This window comes from Meriones unguiculatus, chromosome 7 (genome assembly GCF_030254825.1).
Source record: "Meriones unguiculatus strain TT.TT164.6M chromosome 7, Bangor_MerUng_6.1, whole genome shotgun sequence".
In the NCBI taxonomy this organism is placed as follows: Eukaryota; Metazoa; Chordata; class Mammalia; order Rodentia; family Muridae; genus Meriones; species Meriones unguiculatus.
The window spans coordinates 96,940,211-96,961,081 of NC_083355.1; the positions used below are offsets into that span (position 1 = coordinate 96,940,211).

The 20,871-nt window shown below is 39.3% G+C and overlaps 1 protein-coding gene across 2 annotated transcripts in view; it reads right to left on the reverse strand.

The window, feature by feature from the left end:
- Cep128 (centrosomal protein 128) overlaps window positions 1-20,871 on the reverse strand; it is a 351,418-nt gene that overhangs the window by 38,880 nt on the left and 291,667 nt on the right. The window lies entirely within an intron of this gene.

Consider the following 20,871-nt stretch of genomic DNA (forward strand, 5'->3'; position numbering starts at 1 on the left):
CACTAATATGTAATAATTACTGAAAAAAATGTGTGCTGAATTTGATGGCAGTTATTCTCAGTCATCTCTAATAACTACATACATATTTCAGTTTTTATATTGTTTTCCTAGTCCTACAGCACATACTCTCAAGCTTTAGCTTGAGAGATTTAGGTGAGAAATTTGTTGAGATAATTTCTAAGAGTGAAGATATAGCACTAAGCATGTCGGATGGCTACATGCTTAGTCATCCATTAACAGTATTCTTTTAACATATATACTGTCACTCTCTTAAAAAGAATTCAAGGCTTTAAAGGATGTGTCAGCGATGTAAAGAAAATACATATTGATAAGTAAAAATGGGGTCTATTATGTATATTACAGTATAACCTGAAGACGCTAGATGACATTCATATACCTTGAAAAAACCAGAATATCCATTTGTGAGTATAAAAACAATAAAAGCAGGGAAACATGGAAAGGCAATTTGCTATCACAGTCTATAATACGAAAATTTGCTTTTCTTTAATTTCCAGTATATCAGAATAATTAGTAATAAACATTTACTATCTAGGCCCAATGAGTGTTAAATTCTTTACATTTTATTCATTTAATAAAGAAGTCAGAAAAGAAAAGAGGTAGGACAAATAATTAGCTAGAAACTTTAAAAATAACTTGAAACACAATTTCTGTATCCATTCCTCAACTGAGGAACATCTGGGTTGTTTCCAGCTTCTGGCTGTTATAAATAAAGCTGTTATGAAGATGGTTGAGCAAATGTCCTTGTTGTATACTTGAGCATATTCTGGATATATGCCTAGGAATGTTATAGTTGGATCTTGGGAAAGCACCATTCCTAGTTGTCTGAGAAAGCACCAGATTGATTTCCAAAGTGATTGTACAAGTTTACATTCCCAATGGCAATGGAGGAGGGTTCCCCTTTCTCTACATCCTTTCCAGCATTTGTTATCACTTGAGTTTTTGACCTTAGCTATTCTGATGGGTGTAAGATGGAATCTCAGGGTTGTTTTGATTTGCATTTCCCTGATGACTAAGGATGTTGAGCATTTCCTTAAGTGTTTCTCTGCCATTCAATATTCCTCTATTGAGAATTCTCTGTGCCCCATTTTTTAATTGGATTACTTGATATGTTGCTTTTTAACTTCTGTAGTTCTTTATATATTCTGGATACTAGCCCTCTGTCAAATATAGGGTTGGTGAAGATTCTTCCCCAATCTGTCATTTGTTCTGATTACAGTGTCCTATGCTTTACAGAAGCTTTTCCATTTCATGAGGTCCCATGTATTGACTGTGGATCTTAGAGCCTGTGCTGCTGGTGTTCTGTTCAGGAAGTTGTCTCCTGTGCCAATGAGTTCAAGGCTCTTCCCTACTTTTTCTTCTAACAGGTTTAATTTGTCTAGTTTTATATTGAGGTCTTTGATCCACTTGGACTTTAGTTTTGTGCAGGGTGATAAGTATGCGTCTATTAGCACTTTTCTTCATGTAGATATCCAGTTAGATCAGCACCATTTGTTGAAGATGCTATCTTTTTTTACATTGTATGGTTTTGGCATCTTTGCCAAAAATCAGGTGTCTATAGGCGTGTGGGTTTATTTCTGGGTCTTCTATTTGAGTCCATTGATCCACCAGCCTATTTCTATACCAGTACCATGCAGTTTTTATTACTGTTGCTCTACAGTACAGCTTGAGATAAGGAATTTCTTTTATTGTAGAGGATTGTTTTAGTGATTCTGGGTTTCTTGTTATTCCATATGTAGCTGAGAATTTTTATTTCAAGTTCTGTAAAGAACTGTGTTGGTAATTTGATGGGAATTGCATTGAATCTGTATATTTCTTTTGATAAGATGGCCATTTTTGAATACAGAAATTGTGGTACATATACACAATGGAATACTACTCTGCTATTAAAACAAGGAAATCATGAAATTTGCAGGCAAATGGTGGGAACTAGAAAAGATCATCCTGAGTGAGGTATCTCAGAAGCAGAAAGACACACATGGTATCTACTCACTTATAATTGGATATTAGATATATAATATAGGATACACATACTAAAATCTGTACACCTAAAGAAGCTAAGCTATATGGCGGACCCAGGGTAAGAGGATCAATCCTCATTCAGAAAGGCAAACAGGAGAGACATTGGAAGAAGAAAACAGGGAACAGGACAGTTTACCACAGAGGGCCTCTGAAAGACTCTACCCAGCAGGATATCAAAACATATGCTGAGACTCATACCAAACTTTGGGCAGAGTACAAGGAATCTGATGAAAGAAGGGGGAGATAGAAAGACCTGAAAGGGACAGGAGCTCCACAAGTAGAGCAACATAAGCAAAATATCTGGGCACAGGGGCCTTTTCTGAGACTGATACTCCAACCAAGAACCATGCATGGAGACAGCCTAGAACCCCTGCAGACATGTAGTCCATGGCAGCTCAATTTCCAAGTAGGTTCTCTAGTAAAGGGTACAGGGGCTGTCTCTGACATGAACTCAGTGGCTGACTCTTTGTTCACCTCCCCCTAAGAGGGGAGCAGCCTTACCAGGCCACACAGAAAGACAATGCAGACAGTCCTGATGAGACCTGATAGGCTAGGGTCAGATAAAAAGGGAGTAGGACCTCTCCTATCAGTGGACTGGGGGAGAGATATGGGAGAAGAGGAAGGGAAGGTGGAATTGGAAGGCGATGAGGAAGGGGGCTACAGCTCGGATACAAAGTGAATAAATTATAATAAATTAATAAAAAATAATTGAACTGCAGGGAGACTAACCAAAATAGCAAATGTTTGTGTGGAAACCAAGCCCTTACAAAACATTAACACTTGGTGTTGGTAGTGTATCTATTAATATGCTCAACACAATCTTCATTCTAATTTACGTGATTTAACCTTCATTAAAAATTTTACATCAGAAGAAGAAGAAAACAGGAAACAACCTAGGAACCTGCCACAGAGGGCCTCTGAAAGGCTCTGCCCTGCAGACTCTCAAAGCAGATGCTGAGACTTATGGCCAACTGTTGGGCAGAGTGCATGGAATCTTATGTAAGAAGTGGGAAATAGTAAGAACTCCACAAGGAGAGTAACAGAACCAGAAAATTTGAACACAGGGGTCTTCCCAGAGACTCATACTCTAACCAAGTACCATGCATGGAGAAAACTTAGAACCCCTGCACAAATTTAGCCCATGGCAGTTTAATGTCCAAGTGGGTTACATAGTAATGGGAAGAGGGACTGCCTTTGACATAAACTGATTGGCCTGCTCTTTGACCACCTCACCCTAAGGGGGGGAGCAGCCTTACTAGGTCACAGAAGATGACAATGCAGCGACTCCTGATGAGATCTGATAGACTAGATCAGAAGGAAGAAGAAGAGGACCTTGCGTACCAGTGGACTTGGGGAGGGGCATGTGTGAAGAAGGGGGAAGGAGGGTGGGATCGGGAGGGGAGGAGGAGGGAAGGGCTTATGGGGGCATACAAAGTTAATAAAGTATAATTAATAAAAGTTAAAAAAAATTTACATTGATATGAAAAAAAATAACTTAAACCTACTAAATATCCATTTGGCTTTGGAGATAGGAGATAGATAGCTGAAAAACTGCTATTAATAAGTCTGGAAGAAATCGTCTTGCAAATTCTGGTTCCCAATTTTAAATACATTTCTTGTGCACTTTAATTAATCACTACTACTGGGCCATTCTTGGGTTTGTACTTTCAAAGCACAATGATTTTTAAAAAACGTAATTATTTCTCTTTAAAAAAGTTGATCAATTACTACTCAGTGATAATCACATTACTATAAAACAGGTTTTTTTTTTGAATAATGAATGATAGTGTCATATTTGCATTTTGTCTTTAGAAACATGTTCTCAGGATCAGGAAATGGCTTAGTGGGTAAAATATCAATTGTGTAAACATGAGCAGATCCCCAGCGTCCATATTAAAAGCCAGGCATAGCAGAGTGTGCCTGTAACCCCAGTGCTGGACTAAGGTGGGCACAGGTAGTAGAGGCTTTAGGGCAAGGAAGTCTATCTAAAATGAGCTCTGGGTGCAGTGAAGGATCCTGTCACCAAGAGTAGAGAAGTAACTAAGCAAGACATAATGTCAGACTTTAGACTCGCTATATTCCTGCCCTGTCATCCCATGTCGAAACTGTTCAGAAACAGATTCTTGAATCTTTAGTCATTTACAGAAGGCCATATCATTTATAGAGGTTCAGTTTAAATTTTTGCTTATATGATTCTGATTATCAGAGTCTGATGCTAACTGTACTTTTATTATATCTTCTGAGTTTCTGGAGAAATGTCTTCTGCTGTCCCTTTCCTTTTCTTTGTCATTATGGGATGGAGTGTACTAACTGGTTTTGTGTGTCAACTTCACAGAAGCTAGAGCTCTTGGAGAAGAAGCTTTATCTGAGGAAATGGCTCTATGAGAGCCAACCATAAAGCATTTTCTCAGTTAGTGATTCATGGGGGAGGGCCCAGGCCATTGTGGGTGGTGCCACCCTGGGTTCTGTAAAGAGGCAGGCTGAACGAGCCAGGGGAAGCAAGCCAGTAAACAGTATTCCACCATGGCCTCTGCATCATCTCCTGCCTCCAGGCTCTTGCCCTCCTTGTTTTTCTGTCCTGACTTCCTTCAGTGATGATCAGCAAAGTAAAAGTGTACGTCAAATAAACCCTTTCCTCTCCAACCTGTTTCTTTGGTCATGGTATTTCTTTGCAGCAATAGGAACCGAAATGAAGACCAGGGGTAAGTTTGAATTGTTATCTAGCATTTTTTAAAAGTAATAATTGCAACCAATGATAAGGTATCTTTATACCTTGATGAACAATGATAAAGAATCAGTTGAAAAATGTCTCCAGGGATTACTACCTCCCCATGGTACCCTTGGTAGAAAGGTACTTATACAGCAAATAGTCTTGGAAGGTACAACCTTTGCTTAATTTGGGGAAGAAAAAAGAAAAGTGATAAAAATATTCCTAATATTTTTATATTGATAAAAATATTCCTAATATTTTTATATTACTAAAAATATTCTGCTATATGCATAGGTCAGTGCTTTATTAAGTCATACTCAGAGAGGCTTTCTCCTCAGAAGATAGAGCAAATATAGAGGCCCACAGCCAGGTATACTACATAGAGAGACCTTAACACACTCAACTCTAAATGAAGGTCTCTATCATATGCCTCTCCTCAGAGCTCAGGGAATCCTGTGCAAGAGGAGGCAGAAAGAGTGTAACAGCCAGAAGAAATGGAGGACACCAAGAAAACAAGGTCCTCTAAATCAACATAAGCAGAGCTCATATGAATTCACAGAACCTGAAGCAGCATGCACAGGGCCTACATGGGCATGCACCAGGTCCTTGCTGTATTTACATTTTGAATTCTAGTTTAGAGTGTTTATGGATTTCTGAGTGTGTGAACAGGTGGGTCTCTGATTCTTGTGCTTTCTCCTGGGCTTCTTTCCTTCTGTTGGTTTGTCTTATCTAACTTAATGTGATAGTTTTTGTTTAATCTCATTATGTATTATTTTGTTGAATGAATGTATGAAATCCTCGCTACTTAGGGTAAAGATTTGTCACTTACCCTGCTGGGAGAGGGAAAATCAGTTTTCTCCAATAGACTGGTGCTAGGTATATCAACCACTCCAGGACAGGCTTATATTCAGGAGAAGCTGAGCAACATACTAGACTCCCCAATTTTTCCTCTCTCTCTCTCTCTCTCTCTCTCTCTCTCTCTCTCTCTCTCTGTGTGTGTGCGTGTGTGTGTGTGTGTGTGTCTCCATCTTGGCTGTGGTTTTATTTTGTTTTCTTGGGTGTGAGGGAGCTTGTTGTTGTGCTGGGACTTAAAGGAACTTAAAGTTGAGTGGATAGGGAGGAGGAGAAGATCAAGCAAGAACTAGGGGGAGAGGAATATGATCAAAATATGTTTAAATTAAAAATGCTTTGAATGATAAAGATTTAAAAAAACAAAGCTTTAACTACTTTCTTACCAGTATTCCTGGGAATACACATACCAAATTAGTTATCTTTGAATTGTATTATGTTAGCATGTTTGATTTTAATAATTGCTATTGGAGAAGCTGCCTTGAGTTTCATATAATTAAAAAAGAGAAATTCTAAAGAAAAAACCCACAAAATTAGGTCTAATTGGCCTTGATAAAATATTAACAGTACACCCACCATTGAAGGGTTTTCTATTTTTTTGTCATCTTGAGAGCCTTTTAATCGTCTTAATCATAAGTATCTGCTCACAGATTACTTATGTGGGGGCCGACAAACTCTGACAGACTTCCTGGGTAGTCCCCCAAGCTGCCTTGCAGTAGTGTCCCTGAGGAGGAACAATGTTTAGACCCCACTGTTTTGCATGTAGTAGCTGGTAACCCACATGGAATGGAAACTGGGATGGGAAGCAATGAGTGATACCATGGGGGTTTCACACAGCTGTGAAAGAAATGAGTGAGCGAAGGAGAGGCAGTTCAGATATTCTTAGTCAACTCCCTCAAACAAATTAACCTTGATTTGAGAAAAGAATGATGAAAATCAACACATTTGCCCAGTATGCTGATTTTCTTTAAAATGTATTAACTGTTTATGTTGCTTCTAAAGATGCTAATATTGTATATTGTCCAATTTGCTACAAATCATAGGACTGATCATCCAGAGAAATGACTGAACAAACTGACTCTTCAAGTTAGTCAGACAAATAATAATTTTAATTTCAGTAGGATTCTAAAAATTAAGCTCTCAAGGTTCGTGGAAGACTAACAAATATGTGAGGTATGACAAGGAATGTTATTAGTACTATTTTGGTAGGTCTTAGGAGAGAAAACACGCTGGCCTCAGCATAGAAGTGAAACTCACTGAGTGGCAACAAAAAATGAAGACAATAAGGGAAGGTAGAGTGATGACAGGCTCCATGGGATAGAATCAGGGGGACTGCTAAAGAGTAAAGAAGCTGGCCCAAAGCAGTGACTGAAAGCCATTGCTATGTGTTACCACCATCTAAGGAGCCAGACCTGAGGCTGTGGTGTGCCACACTAAGGCAACTGGAACTTGTAAGAAGGCAAAGTCCTAGTTAATACTGTAGAACTTTGAAGGTAAGAGTTAGAGGATTGCCAAGAAGCTCAGTTTAGTAAAGCCAGGTGTCAAACAGATATCAAGTTAATAAGCCAATCCATTTCCGTCTGTATGCTGCTCTTGTGTCTGGTGACAGGCATTTCAAAATTTAAAAATATATATATATTTTCTCACCTATGATCTCATTGGATCTTCCTAGCCTGTGAGGTATCTGGATAAGCATGAGATTCCTTCCACGATAGCAGACATTGGGTTGAGAGAGGCCAGGTGAGCTGCTGTGCGAGCACGAATTTCCAATCTCGTCTTCTAACTCCCATGTACCAAATCTCAGTCATTTTCTGGACATCTGGACCTCATCTGGCTTTGCCTGACAGGATACTAAACTCTTTGTACACCCAAAACAAGTAGAAAAAGACTGATTCCCAAATATGATAGGAGTGAAGACGGGAACAGGGTATGCTCAAAACAGAAGGACAACAGTACTTCATAGCATGCAAGTGGCAGTCAGTGAAGTCTACCTGCTTGACATGACGTATCTTGCTTGTGTCTGGTAGCAATAAAGCATGTCACAGACATGCTCCAGCAGCCTCCACAGAGGACACATGTATAAGGAGGAGCTACTAGAGAAAACCATTGAAATGCCCCAGAAAAACACTTGCAGAAAGCCAGTTATCCAAAATAATTAAGGGTACCCAGGAGGATAATGAGGAAAGGGCTACTTTAATGGTTTGGTTTTTACTGTTTGATGTTTAAATAGAATGCAGTTGGGGGCAATGATAGGTTGAAATAGTCCACTAATGTTAAATAATTAACATGAGGCCATCTAAGATATTTATATTAATAATGCTAATAGTGACAATTTATACTGTCTCCAGCCTTTCATCTGAGATCAAAGTTTATTAAAGGCCCCAAACAAACTTTATAAACACTTGTGAAAGTGGTATTAGAGCTGTTATGTAGATGCATGAAATGAAAAGAGATCAACTGAGGTGTTTAATACAAGAGAACAAGCGCAAGACAGGACTAGCACTGTAGCCTAGGGGCATGTCAGCATTCACAGGCAAGAAGGAAAAAAATGTAGATCAAAGCTGCTCTACGGAGCTCTGTTTACCCACAAGTTCAGGGCACATTCTGAACATGGTCTATGGTGTTAGCCCCTCATTTCTCTCTACTTCTTTTCCAATAGCCCTGAAAAACACAGAGATTAATGTTCTTCCTCTCCACTTAGTATGAGTCGTACACAATTTGAAGAGTTCCATCACATGCATTTATTTACCTTCACTAGTTATAGACTTAGTATGAGTCGTACACAATTTGAAGAGTTCCATCACATGCATTTATTTACCTTCACTAGTTATAGCAGAGAATACAGATGGACTGAATATTGTCACTAAACAGGACACTTAATTCTAACTCTAGGTTTTGCCTCACTAACAAAGTCATGAGGTCTCTGGCCTACACACTACACCTGTACAGACCAAGGATGCAATACAAGGATATTTAAGACTCAATCCAGTTTGAACGTTTTAAAAATGTAAGGCCCCTGGCTCAGGAGCTAATTGGCTGTATTTATGTAGTAAGTTAAGCATGGAGGGATTGAAAAGTATCTGATACACACTATTTCATGATTAAACTAGTATAGGGTGATGATGACAAATACTAACAGGATGGACATTTCATGAACTCTCTTGTAGCTCCTGCTAGATTAGACTGGGCCAATATGGGGAAGGAGCTTTTATGATAGTACTGACTCCACCCCAATCATTACAAAAACCAAGTAGACACGAAATGAAGAGAATGTTAATAACTCACCCAGGGTCATGTACTTGGCTGTCATAATAACATGAGTAGAACCTAGACATTCTCACAATTAACCAGGTATGATTTTTATAAATCTGTACCCATCACTGAAAAACAAGGCAACTATCATCTGAAACTTGTAATTCCATCAAATCTAGAACCCAATGAAAATGACCCAAATCAGTTTTTAAAAGCCCAGTTCAAAAAATAAAATGCATGTAGACTATACTACTCCTACATATGACATATTGAAACTGTGATGCCATTTTTTTGCTAACTGATTTGAGATCTGAAGTAAAAACCTCACAAACTGTTACACTGCAAGTTTACCTAGATACGTTCTTTTAAAGACAGACGGCATTTCTTACACACTTCACATTTTTCAGAAAGATGATTTTACTTTGCTTTATAAGGTATATTTGCATTATTTTCGCAATAGGAAGCAAGGGAGAGTACAATTTGTTACTGAGAGCATGCAGACCTGGACTAGAAAACACAGGCCAGGCATTTTGACAAGCAGCGTGACTCCGTGTCAGCATCGAATAGGAAGGGGCCAGTCTAACCTCCAAACACTGCGCACTTCCATAGTGGTGCTACCTTGCTCTGCCAGGGAAACTGTACCCCTTATACAGTTTCTCAGTGGTACACTCCCTATGTGTACACTCTTATAAAAAAGCTGACAAGGGTGTAACAAACAATCTTTTTTTTTTTTTCCTAAGCTGGAAAAAAATCTTGGATTTTCAACCTGACCATCACCTCTTGCCATTGGGTTGCGACTATCAACAGGCCACTTGGTTTAGCAGTGTGACTATGCTTGACTGTTAGCAGTCATCTTTTAGAGGCTTAACCGTTTGAAGATGACCCCATTATTAGGAAAGACAAATATTTTAATACTAATAAATACAGCGCCCAGCTTCTGTATTTGGGGAAAAGGTGGACGAAGGAGAATGTCTAGATTGTTTCACTCAAGGTCCCTCATGAGAGATTCATGAGATATTTCCGTCTGCCCTCAATGCGAATGCACAGAAGGTGGACCAATGCTGGAGCAGTGGGAACCTTGGCAGGGCAGGCTGGGACAGGATTTGTGCAAAACCTTTTTCCGGTTTCAGTTTGAATGGGTTCCCAGGAAGTGTCAAGTCCAAACAAATCCAAAATTTTACAATGTGGCTCAGCCAAGACTGCTGAGATTCACCTGATTCTGGGTCAAAAGCGTACAGAGCACACTGCGTTTTATTTGGTGAAAAGCCAACTGGACTGAGCTTCTCAAGCAACTTCAATGAGAAGCTCATAGTCCTGGCAAAACCAAAAATGAACATGGCTTCATCTTTGGGTTTGAAACAGCAAGTTTGGCCTTTATAAAGAGATAAAGGCAACTTTCACTTAGCTTCAAGGTCCTTGTAAATCCTGAGGGGAGGCACTGAAATAATTAACAGTTATCTGGCCTGATTCAGATTCATATACTCAGGTCAGTGTTTCCTGGGCACAGCAGGGGCATTTAGTAAGAACATTAACTCATTGGTGACCATATACTCTCAAGTGTCAGGGCACAATTCATCTTGTTAACAGAGAATGCCTGTTCTTCATCTGCTGAGCCTGCGAAGTTCTGTGCAAATGTCATCAATGGTGAATAATTACTGTAAGATTCAGGGTAGTGCAGAAAGAAAGTTGTAACAACTGGCAACCCCACTACACATAGGGGAAGTAAGCATATTTGGCAGTCCATTATAATTTCCAAAAGGACATAAACACACCCTTGTGAACTTGGTATAAACACGGACTGGACACCAATATTCAAGGTCACTAATATATGTGTAATCCAAATATGTTACCTCTAAGACAGCAGGATGGATTCCATAGGTCTTTGCAGAATTGTTTATGAGGCCACAAGTGTTTTAAATATAGTACTTCTCAAAATTTCAATGGGGTTTGTATGGTTTTGAATAACTTCATGTTAGAACTTACAACTATACAACCAAAAGTAAGGTAATAAGATGGTTGTAAGTAGTCAAGAAGCAGAATGGATGCTAACCCACTGCAAATTTATAACTGTACATCTGCTTTCAGTCAGTGGTTTTGTCAAAAACTGAATTACTCTCTAAGGTAATTATTTAAACTATTTAGATCCCCAACACATAAACACACACATAGGTTTTAACGTTGTCTAGCTAAGATTCGGTGAATGCAAAGGTGATCACATTTCCCCATGCTAGCATTTCCTGTGTCAATATCTGTGTACATGTTACTGTGTGTCCACATGCTGAGTGTGCATTTGTGTGTGTGTGCACACTCACACACTCATGTGAAGCAAGAGGGCAATACCGCCTGGCTTCCAATTACTCCCAATTTTATTTTTTAAAATAATCTCTCATGGAACCTGGCACTCACAGTTCAGGTTAGACGGCCTGGATAGAAGACCAGAGGAATCCTCTTATTTTCCATCTCCCTTGCTATGATCAGCTATTGACATGGGTGTAGGAGATCACACCTTGGGTTCTTGTGCATGAAACACTTTACTAGCAGAGGCATCTATTGCCTCATAGTTAATAGTGGCTTAAAAAAATAAAGCGATATGTTACTCATTTAGACTTATTCAATGAACTTTTTATCTCAGTTGTATGTTGACATTATTTGCTTAAATAAAAATTATCCTTAAAAAAAGCAATTTTGCAGTGCAACAAAAACTGTATTTGATAACTTAAAAATTAACGGAGATGGTATGAAGATGAACACGGCCATCCCCAGAAGTCATGCATTATTAAAGGAAAATCCCAGGGTCCGGGGTACCCACCTCCCTACCAGCTGTTGGCCATGAGGCCCCCAAAACAATACAAGCCACTTTTGTTGCAGTTGACTGCTTACCAGAACTAGGTGAGACTGTTGCTGAGGACACCACATGCCTTGATCACAGGACACAGTGAAATTGACCTGGAATTGGGGTGTGAGCTTCCTCCCTAGTAGGCAGCCCTCACAGTGCTCCAGTAGGAGCTATTGAGACTTCTGAGAGGGCACGGTCGAATCTTACTCAGCTGTGTGCCCTGTGTGCAGCAATACAAATTGGATGAGGAAGATGAGCTTACTGCCAAGTCTGTTTTGGGGGTAACCAAATGCCTTCTCACTGGATTTGATGACATCTTCATAGGGGGATTAAGGTGTGGAACTATAAGGTTGTTCAAAACACCCATGGCTGGCAGGGGAGGGGGGGTGTCTCGTGTGTAAACTATTGTTGCTACTTTCTACATGGACATGATATGGCTGTCATATTTTTGATAACTGTGTTTACATACACTGTGTTCAAAGAAGCTTCCTTTTGCAGTGGCCAGCAGTGACTACAGAAACTTTAATTAATAAATGACTATATAGAACATCAATATCCTCCTCTCCAAGGCTCAGGGAACATCACAGAAGGAGGAACAGAAAGAATGCACCACAAGGAGACCAATAAAGCTAAAAAATCTGAAGCTAGGTGGTCCTGCAGAGACTGATGTACCAACCAAGGACCACGCATGGAGAGGACCTAGAACCCTCTGCTCAGATGTAGCCAATTGACAGCTCAGTCACCACGTGGGTCCCTGAGTAATAGGAGCAGGGGCTGCCTCTGTCATGAACTCAGTTGCCTGCTCTTTGATCACTTGCCCTTGGCGATGTGGCCTTGCCAGGCTACAGAGGAAGAGGATCCAGGCAGTCCTGATGAGACTTGGTAGGCTATGCGTAGATGGCAGAGAAGGAGAATTCCTCCTTTCAGTGGACTAGGGGAAGGGGATAGGGGGGAAGAGGGAGTGAGGGTGGGACTGGGAAGAGTTGAAGTAGGCGGCTTCAATCAGGATATATAATGAATAAATTGTGGAAAAAGAAAATAAAAGAATGCAAGAGATGCAAGAAGTGTAAATTAGAGGTATAGAATGCTGACTTCCAGGAGTGACATGAATTCATAGCAGCTGTGATTAACTGCACATGGTCTGCACAATATTGGGCCCACCAGCAGCTTGTCATGGCGTGGGAAGGTTCTCATGACGCTTAACTCTTTCACAAAAATTTGTAAGTAGTTAACAGTTGATACAGCCACTTCAGGAGCTTATGTTCCTGAAAATGACCATACAGTAACTCATTTGCATATCATGAAAACCCACAACTGCCAATGTGCAGAGAGTAAGAGACCCTGGAACACCCAGCCCTAAGAGGGATGTTTCCATCAAAGCCCACCCATTGGAGCCCAGGGAACCCTGTGGAGAAGGAAGTTGAAAGACTGTAAGAGACAGTGGGGATGGAAGACACCAAGGACAAGGTCTTCTAGACACAAGATTGAGATATATAGGAACTCACAATTCTCGCTATACTGTTTCTGCCTGAAACACCTTGGAAGAACTTAGCATGTCCAGGAGAGCATGTTACCTCAGCAGGAAGTCACACTGTGTCACTAGTTATCTCCAGACATCACTGTTGGAAGTAGCAATAATCATTTTGAAGTAAAACAACAACAAAATACAAAAAGTACATTTTAATAACGTGTTTCAATTTACTTTGTTTTAAGTAAAATATATCATGGCCAAAAAACATGGATAAAATAAATATGTATAGGTTAACAAAAGTGACAATTTTTTTTTGTAGCTTTAATTACCTAGTTACTAATGAAGACCAGCACCTTAAGGAGTCTTCTCTGATTTATCAGTGTGGTGAATTACATTGGATAATTTTCCAATGCTAAAATAATCCATATTCTGGAATAACTTCAGTTTATTCATGACTACACTTTTAAATAAATCTGTATAAAACATTAAAAATGTATTTTTCTAATAATTTGGTACATTAATTTTGTACACATGGTAATAATTGAAAAGACACTAGTTTTCTTTATTTACACTGTCTGGGTTTGCAATAAAGTCATGCAGCTCATAAGGCAACCTGTGCACCTGCCTTCTCCCTCAGACTGTGGGAAAGTTTTTATGAAACTTAACTCTTTCTGGAATACTTGAGAAGCTTAATCTAAAATTGTTCTGTTTTCGTGAACCTTTGGGAGAAAATTTTTTAAGAATTCAGTCATGGGTTTATTCATTAAATTTATTCTTAGTCCTAGAAATTACATTTTCTAGGAATTTGGTCATTTCCCCTGATATTTCAATTGTAATTTACACACTCCTCCCCTTTCTGTTCCAATTCTAAGTGTGGTTGTATCTTCACTTATAAGAAACAATGTTCACCTGCACCAGGGCAGGCTGGTCAGACTGAATTTGAAGGTGAAGTTGCCAATCGCTTTGCCAGACCCGTTGCATGATCACTTCTCACTACTTCGTTAATTTCCAGTCTTCTTGCTGTTTTCTATTTTTGTTAGATTTATCTATGTTTATTATCCTCTTCATCTTAATGTGAATTTTCATCCCCTCTTTTTTATATAATCATCTAAGTACTTAAATTTCTTACTAAGCACTCTTCTGCTAATCTGACATACACCATCATCATCATCATTCCATTCTAGACAATTTACAATCTTCACTACAATTTATGTTTTGAACTGAGGGTTGTTAGGAAGCTTGCATTGAAATTTTCAAATGGCCATTGTTTATATGGTTATTTTTAAACCTCAAAGCTATGTATACCTGTGTGATTAAATTCTTGCCCAGGGATATAAACACACATGTGCATACAACTTTCAAACTTCATTAAGTGGGATATATCTGTCTTTTCTCTTTACTTTTCTTTTACTAGTTATAATGGAGTCATAATGACCACAGATGGACCAGGCAGGATTACACGGACCAGGCAGAACAGAAAGAAAAGCCTAAATTCCTAGATTTGGCCATGGCACCATCCTTCCAAGTACTCATTATGCTTGAACCGCTACCAGAAACTAATTTTATCTTAATGAATCTCCACTATTATATGGGGATGTCTGTGGTACCACAGTCATGCCAAGTTTCAATAACAAAATATGAGAGAGAATCTAAAGTACCAAGGTGTGGCACAGCCGTATCCACTTGAAACGGCAAGAGTCATGAAGCCAACACAGCTGCTTGACACAATTCCAGCAAAGCTGAGCAGATTGCTACAACTGCTGTCCTTCTAACTGTTGGGTTTTGGTCTCTGCATGTTGCATTCCTGGGGACTTTCTGCATTATGATGCATTTTAAAATGCCTTTTCCTGAGAACATTATGTCTGAGTCTTTTTTGAAAAATCCTAAAATTAACTTTATCTGGCCTCTATTTGGAAGTTTTCTTTATGCCCTGGAGATAATTAAGTATAAATAAGCACATAGCTAGATGAGGCCATCACTCCAGGAATCTTCTTGGGGTATTTGCCCCTCAGCAAATTCAAACAGTAAGTATGCAGGGTACAGAGACAACTGACAAATGCTGACTGGCCAGAACAGGTTACAGAGTCGAGGTGTTAGAGGCCTCTAAAAATGTAGTAAAAACATAGGGATCATACAGGGTATATTCCTGAATGAATAAAATTCAGTAAATAAGACTGATTGACTAGGGGAGATAGAAAGACCTGGAGGGGACAGGAGCTCCACAAGGAGAGCAACAGAACCAAAAAATCTGCCCACAGGGATCTTTTCTGAGACTGATAACTCCAAACAAGGACTACTCGTGGAGATAACCTAGAACCCCTGCCCAGATGTAGCCCATGGCAGCTCAGTGTCCAATGGGGTTCCCCAGTAATAGGAACAGGAACTGTCTCTGACATTAACTCATGGGCTGGCTCTTTGATCACCTCCCCCTGAGAGGGGAGCAGCCTTACCAGTCCACAGAGAAAGGCAATGAAGCCAGTCCTGATGAGACCTGATAGACCAGGGTCAGATGGAAGGAGAGGGCCTCCCCTATCATTGGACTGGGGGAGGGGCATAGGAGAGGAAGAGGGAAGTGGGTGGGATTGGGAGGGCATGAGGGAGGGTGGCTACAGCTGGGATACAAAGTGAATAAACTGTAATTAATAAAAAATAAAGTAATAAAAATACAAAAAAATTGACTAAAGTAAACTTTTTCTACTTTATAGTGTACATGATGAAATATATAGTAAAAAAAGTTAGATATTAGTACTTGCTATTCATGAAAAGGCTGGTTCAGATAATTTGTTTGTCTGGAGTGCTCTCAGACAAAAACTGCTAGGTTAAAAGCAGGCTGTCATATAATAAATGTGTTTGCTTTGGGGGAGAAATTCTTTGGATTCTTTAAATTGGAGTTATAGGGATGATAATAATAACAATGAAATCTGTTCTGTTTGTATTTTCTAATTGTGACTGAACTTGTAACCCTGGACATGTAATGAAAAATCACATAATCTGTACTTTTTGGATAATCATTAGCCTGTCTTTGTCCTATGAAACCTGTATAAATAAAGAAGCATCTGGTTGCTAGACAGCGCCAATGAAGTGGTCTCAAAGTTAGTCAGAGCTGCTAAATTCCCCTGACATTGTCTGACTCCCTTCCTCCCTAGCCTACTCCTTATCTCCCTTAAGGGCTGTCCTGCCAGCAAGGACACCACCCCCATTCCCCAACCCTTCCCCAGCCCTTTTTGCTGCCCTGCCAGTAAAGACAACCCCTCCTCACCAGCCCTCTCCGCTTCCCCCCAAAAGGTGTTCATAGAAATAACAATAAAGGGATTTGTAAAGTAAATGAAAAATGAGTTCAAGATCCAAGTTGAATTACTGTGAATCCTGTTTGTCTTCCTTACTTTCTAACTAGTTGCTCTTCTTCCTCTTGGCCTTGATCTCCACTTACTGAGTCTGTTAGCCCTTAATTGGAACAATGACATCACTGAATGTTCCCAATCCTTCATTTTCCCAAGCACATTTCTAAAGCTGGCTTTCATGTAAGTTGCTCCTTCCCATCTTTTTTAATTAATAATATATATATGTATTATTTATTACAACTTATTTAGTTTGTATCCCAGCTGTAGCCCCCCCCACCTCGTCCCCTTCCATCTTTATCACAGTCTTTCGCCACACCACTCGGTCAGGGCCAGGGTGACTACAACCTGTCTTTTGACCACATTTCAAACCACAGGTAAAGGCATGAAAGCCATTAATGGCTCTGTATGGAATTTTAAAAATCTACTACTCTTTGGCTCTCAATGTTCATGCCCAAAGAAAAGCTAGAATTCCTCCCAAGGATATCTCAGCATCTAGTGCCAACTGGTTCTCAAGAGGAAGCCACTTGTACTTCGGGTGTAGCAGATCAAGCCCTAACTCTTTGGTCAGACTGTTAACTATTACTACTATCAACTGTTGCCTATGTGGAAGGCTGTAGTGAATCTAGCCTGAAAAAATCGTGAAAGGCTTTGAAAAAGAACTAAAGCCAGGCGTTTCAGTAGGGTTTTTTTTTTCTTTTGTTGGATTTTCTGACCCCACAAGATCACTACACCTGGCACTGCTATCGAGTCTGCATAGTTCTGAGCTGCAGATAATTGACAGCAAATGATTCCTGTTTACAGATAATTGATTTTGTCTGGTTTCAATTGATTTCATTTTCCACTATGGAAGATGCTAATTCACTTCAGCACCCCTCCCCGTCAGTGCCCCTCCCATTCTTTCCTCCTCCTCCCTCCCTTCCTTGCCCCTCTCCTCTGTCTGTGCAGTTCTGTGTTCTTTTCAATCAATTATAATATCCTGCTCGTGCCATCATTAAGCAGCTAAATAAGCATATTTGACAGAAGCTCAGTGTATAATTACATGAGAATCATGATATCAACTGTCTTTAAAGTATTAGCTTGACAAACACTATGTTCATTTCTATTACATCCTCAATCTGGAATGTCTCCTTTGGCTCTTCCTGTATGACACTACCACCTCTTCATATTTCACAGACGAATTTCTTCTCATCACTATGTCTTCAAACTACAAAACCTGTAATTTTTATGATGTGCCCAGACACACTGTTGCCCTCCCATTTATCCTACCAGTCTTTCTTTTCTAACAGCTGCTGCAATGTGCACTCTCTCCCACTCAAGTGCTGTGAGCTGCACTTTTACCTCACAGCAGTAACTCACTTACAGGTAAGTAACATCCAGCCTCAATCTAACCACAAGTTTCTTAAAGGCACTGATCCCAGCTTATTTTCCTTTTCTTCTCCTTCCCTCAACACAGTACCTTGAGAGTTCCCAGAGAACCACAAGTCTCATATTACCACTGCCTATGAGCTGAGACTCTTAGTTCAAAATCTTCTTCAGGTAATCACATTTTTATTTGGGAGATCAATTTGACATATTTTGGCTGAAGAGGTTTCCTTTTCAGGACAACTCAAGGTAAACAGAGAACATGGTTAGTGCTCATTAAACACCAAATAGGGTAGGGTACTATCTGGAAAAACCCAAAAAATAATTAATGTATTTCCGGGGAAAATTTCCTGTCAACCACTGGACTGATAATATTTATACTTATTTTGCTACGTACAGTCTTATATAAGAGTAGGATATATAGAGTACAGCATTTTTCATGGAATGCACATTTACTGAATGTCTATCGGATATGTAAAGTTTTTGATCATGTTGATTCATTTACAAGCAAAGTATAATTTGAAATCCAAAGAGCTTGTCTGATAGTGATGCAGAGGGGAAATGTGAGGAAGGGTGGACCCATAAACACAGACATCACTGATGGCAACTGTCCAATGACATCATAGGATAATAAAAACGAAAAGCAAACAACAACAATAAAACAGCCTTCTTTGGGTGTTACAACTACCTGAACCCTTAAAATAACCTAACATTAGCACCCTTAACAGAATGATGACATGCAAAACAACACCTGCTCCCTCACAACACACACCACGCGAGTGATTCTTGCTGTGACCTTCACAGCTACAGCCAAGTGTAGGAAACCAAGATGTGCTTATGATCTAGAGACTGAATTAGGAGGGAATAATAAATGATTCAGATTACTTTCAGCATATTTGACTTTATGGACTATAAAATACTTTACCACTGAAGAGCCTACCACGTGAATTAAACTCTCCTTCTAATAATGCCATATGAAGTCAGAGGACTTCATAATATTTAAGGATTAAAATTACTATCAACCATTTTCATTTTTACAGTTTTACTTATGATTATTATTTTTTGAGAAAACTGTGACTGTACCAACCACAGTCCATTTAGTCATTTTATTTTTCTCATGATAACTTAATTTTTACCTTTCGTTCCAGGGGACACTTTGGAAAAGACATTTAAAAGATTCTACTGCAGGAAACTTCATTAGGAAAGATGTTAAATATATAAAGACCAACAAATACAAGAAAATGATAAAGACTTTGCATTGAGGTAACTTTTAGTTTTAGATACCACACTGATAAAGGTCTGATATTTAAATAAGAAAAAAACACACAATCACAATGATAATGGCAACCCAACACTAGGCTTTAATATTTTTCCAAGGTTTTTGTTTGTTGTTGTTCTCAGGCATCAAGATTTACTAAAATTATTTTACAGATGCAGAGTCAAGAATGACACTTTTCTAGATGTATATACATAATATTTTGTGCTCTCAGTCTAAGTCTGCAAATACACACATTGTGATTTTGTTCATATTTTTTAAAAGACTATTTAACTCATAAGTTTGTTGGCAAGACACTCCTAAAACTAAATACAAATGTGGAGAAAAACCAACAATGTACTCCCCCAATGCCATCACACTGAAAGGGGAATGATGAGTGAACATTGAGTAGTCGAGTTTGGACAGTGTCACTTTATAAAAACAAGCAAAATTTGGCTCTTTTGTTCTCCTTGTGGAGTTCCCCTCCACGTCTTTTTATCTCCCCCTTCTTCCATAAGGATTCCTGCCACTCTGCCCTAAGTTTGGCAAAGAGTCTCAGTATCTCCTTTGATACGCTGGTGGGTAGAGTCTTGCAGAGGTCCTCTGTGGAAGGCTCCTGTCCTGTTCCTTGTCTTTACCTATTTCTGGTGTCTATCCTGTTTGCCCTTATGAATGAGGACTAAGCATCTTCCCTAGGGTCCTCCTTGTTTATCTTCTTACAGCTATAGATTTTAGTAAGTTTATCCTATATTACATGGCTAATATCCACTTATAAGTGAGTATATATCATTTGTGTCTTTCTGCTTCTGGGTTACCTCACTCAGGATGACCTTTTCTAGTTCCCACTATTTGCCTGCAAATTTCATGATTTCCTTGTTTTTTTATTGCTCAGGAGTATTCCATTGTGTAAATGTACCACACTTTCTTTATCCATTCCTCCTTTGAGGGAAATCTAGGTTGTTTCCAGATTCTGGCTATTACGAATAGAGCTGCTATGAACATGGATGAGAAAATATCTTTATTGAAAGGTGGGGCATCTTTCGGATAAAATAGCTGGGCCCAGGGGATCCTAACAGAGACTGATACTCCAACGAAGGACCATGCATGGAGAGGACCTAGACCCCCTGTTTAATGGAAGCCCATTGGCTTCCAACTAGTAAGGGGTACAGGGGCTATCTCTGACATGAACTCAGTGGCTGGCTCTTTGATCACCTCCCTCTGGGGGGGGGTACAGCCTTGGTAGGCCACAGAGGAAGATGATACAGCCAGCCTTGATGAAATCTGATAAGCTAGGGTCAGAGAGAAGGGAAGGAAGACCTCCCTTATCAGGGAACTAAGGAAAGGACATAGAGGGAGAAGAAGGAGTATGGGTAGGACTTGGCAGAGCCAAGGGAGAGGGGCTGCATCAGGGATGCAAAGTGAATAAATTATAATAAATAAATTTATAAACAAAATTAAATTAAAAAACAAGCAAATTAATTTCTAGTTCTTAAACTTAAAGTACAGAGACTTTCCTTATTAGCTTTATTGCTTTATTCTTTCCAGCACATTAAAAATTTACCAAAAGAAAAAACACCACTTCTCAAGATTCTGTTAGTGTTTTATGTAGTTTTCTAGTGACTGTTTAATACAAAAATATGCATATTCAGTATTTGTATAAAAGTTCTATACATTGCTGTATTTCTGCTCTCACAACAGCAAGGCAATCTTTACTTCTTCCAATATGCCTTTTTATTGCTGAATAGTATTTTGCTA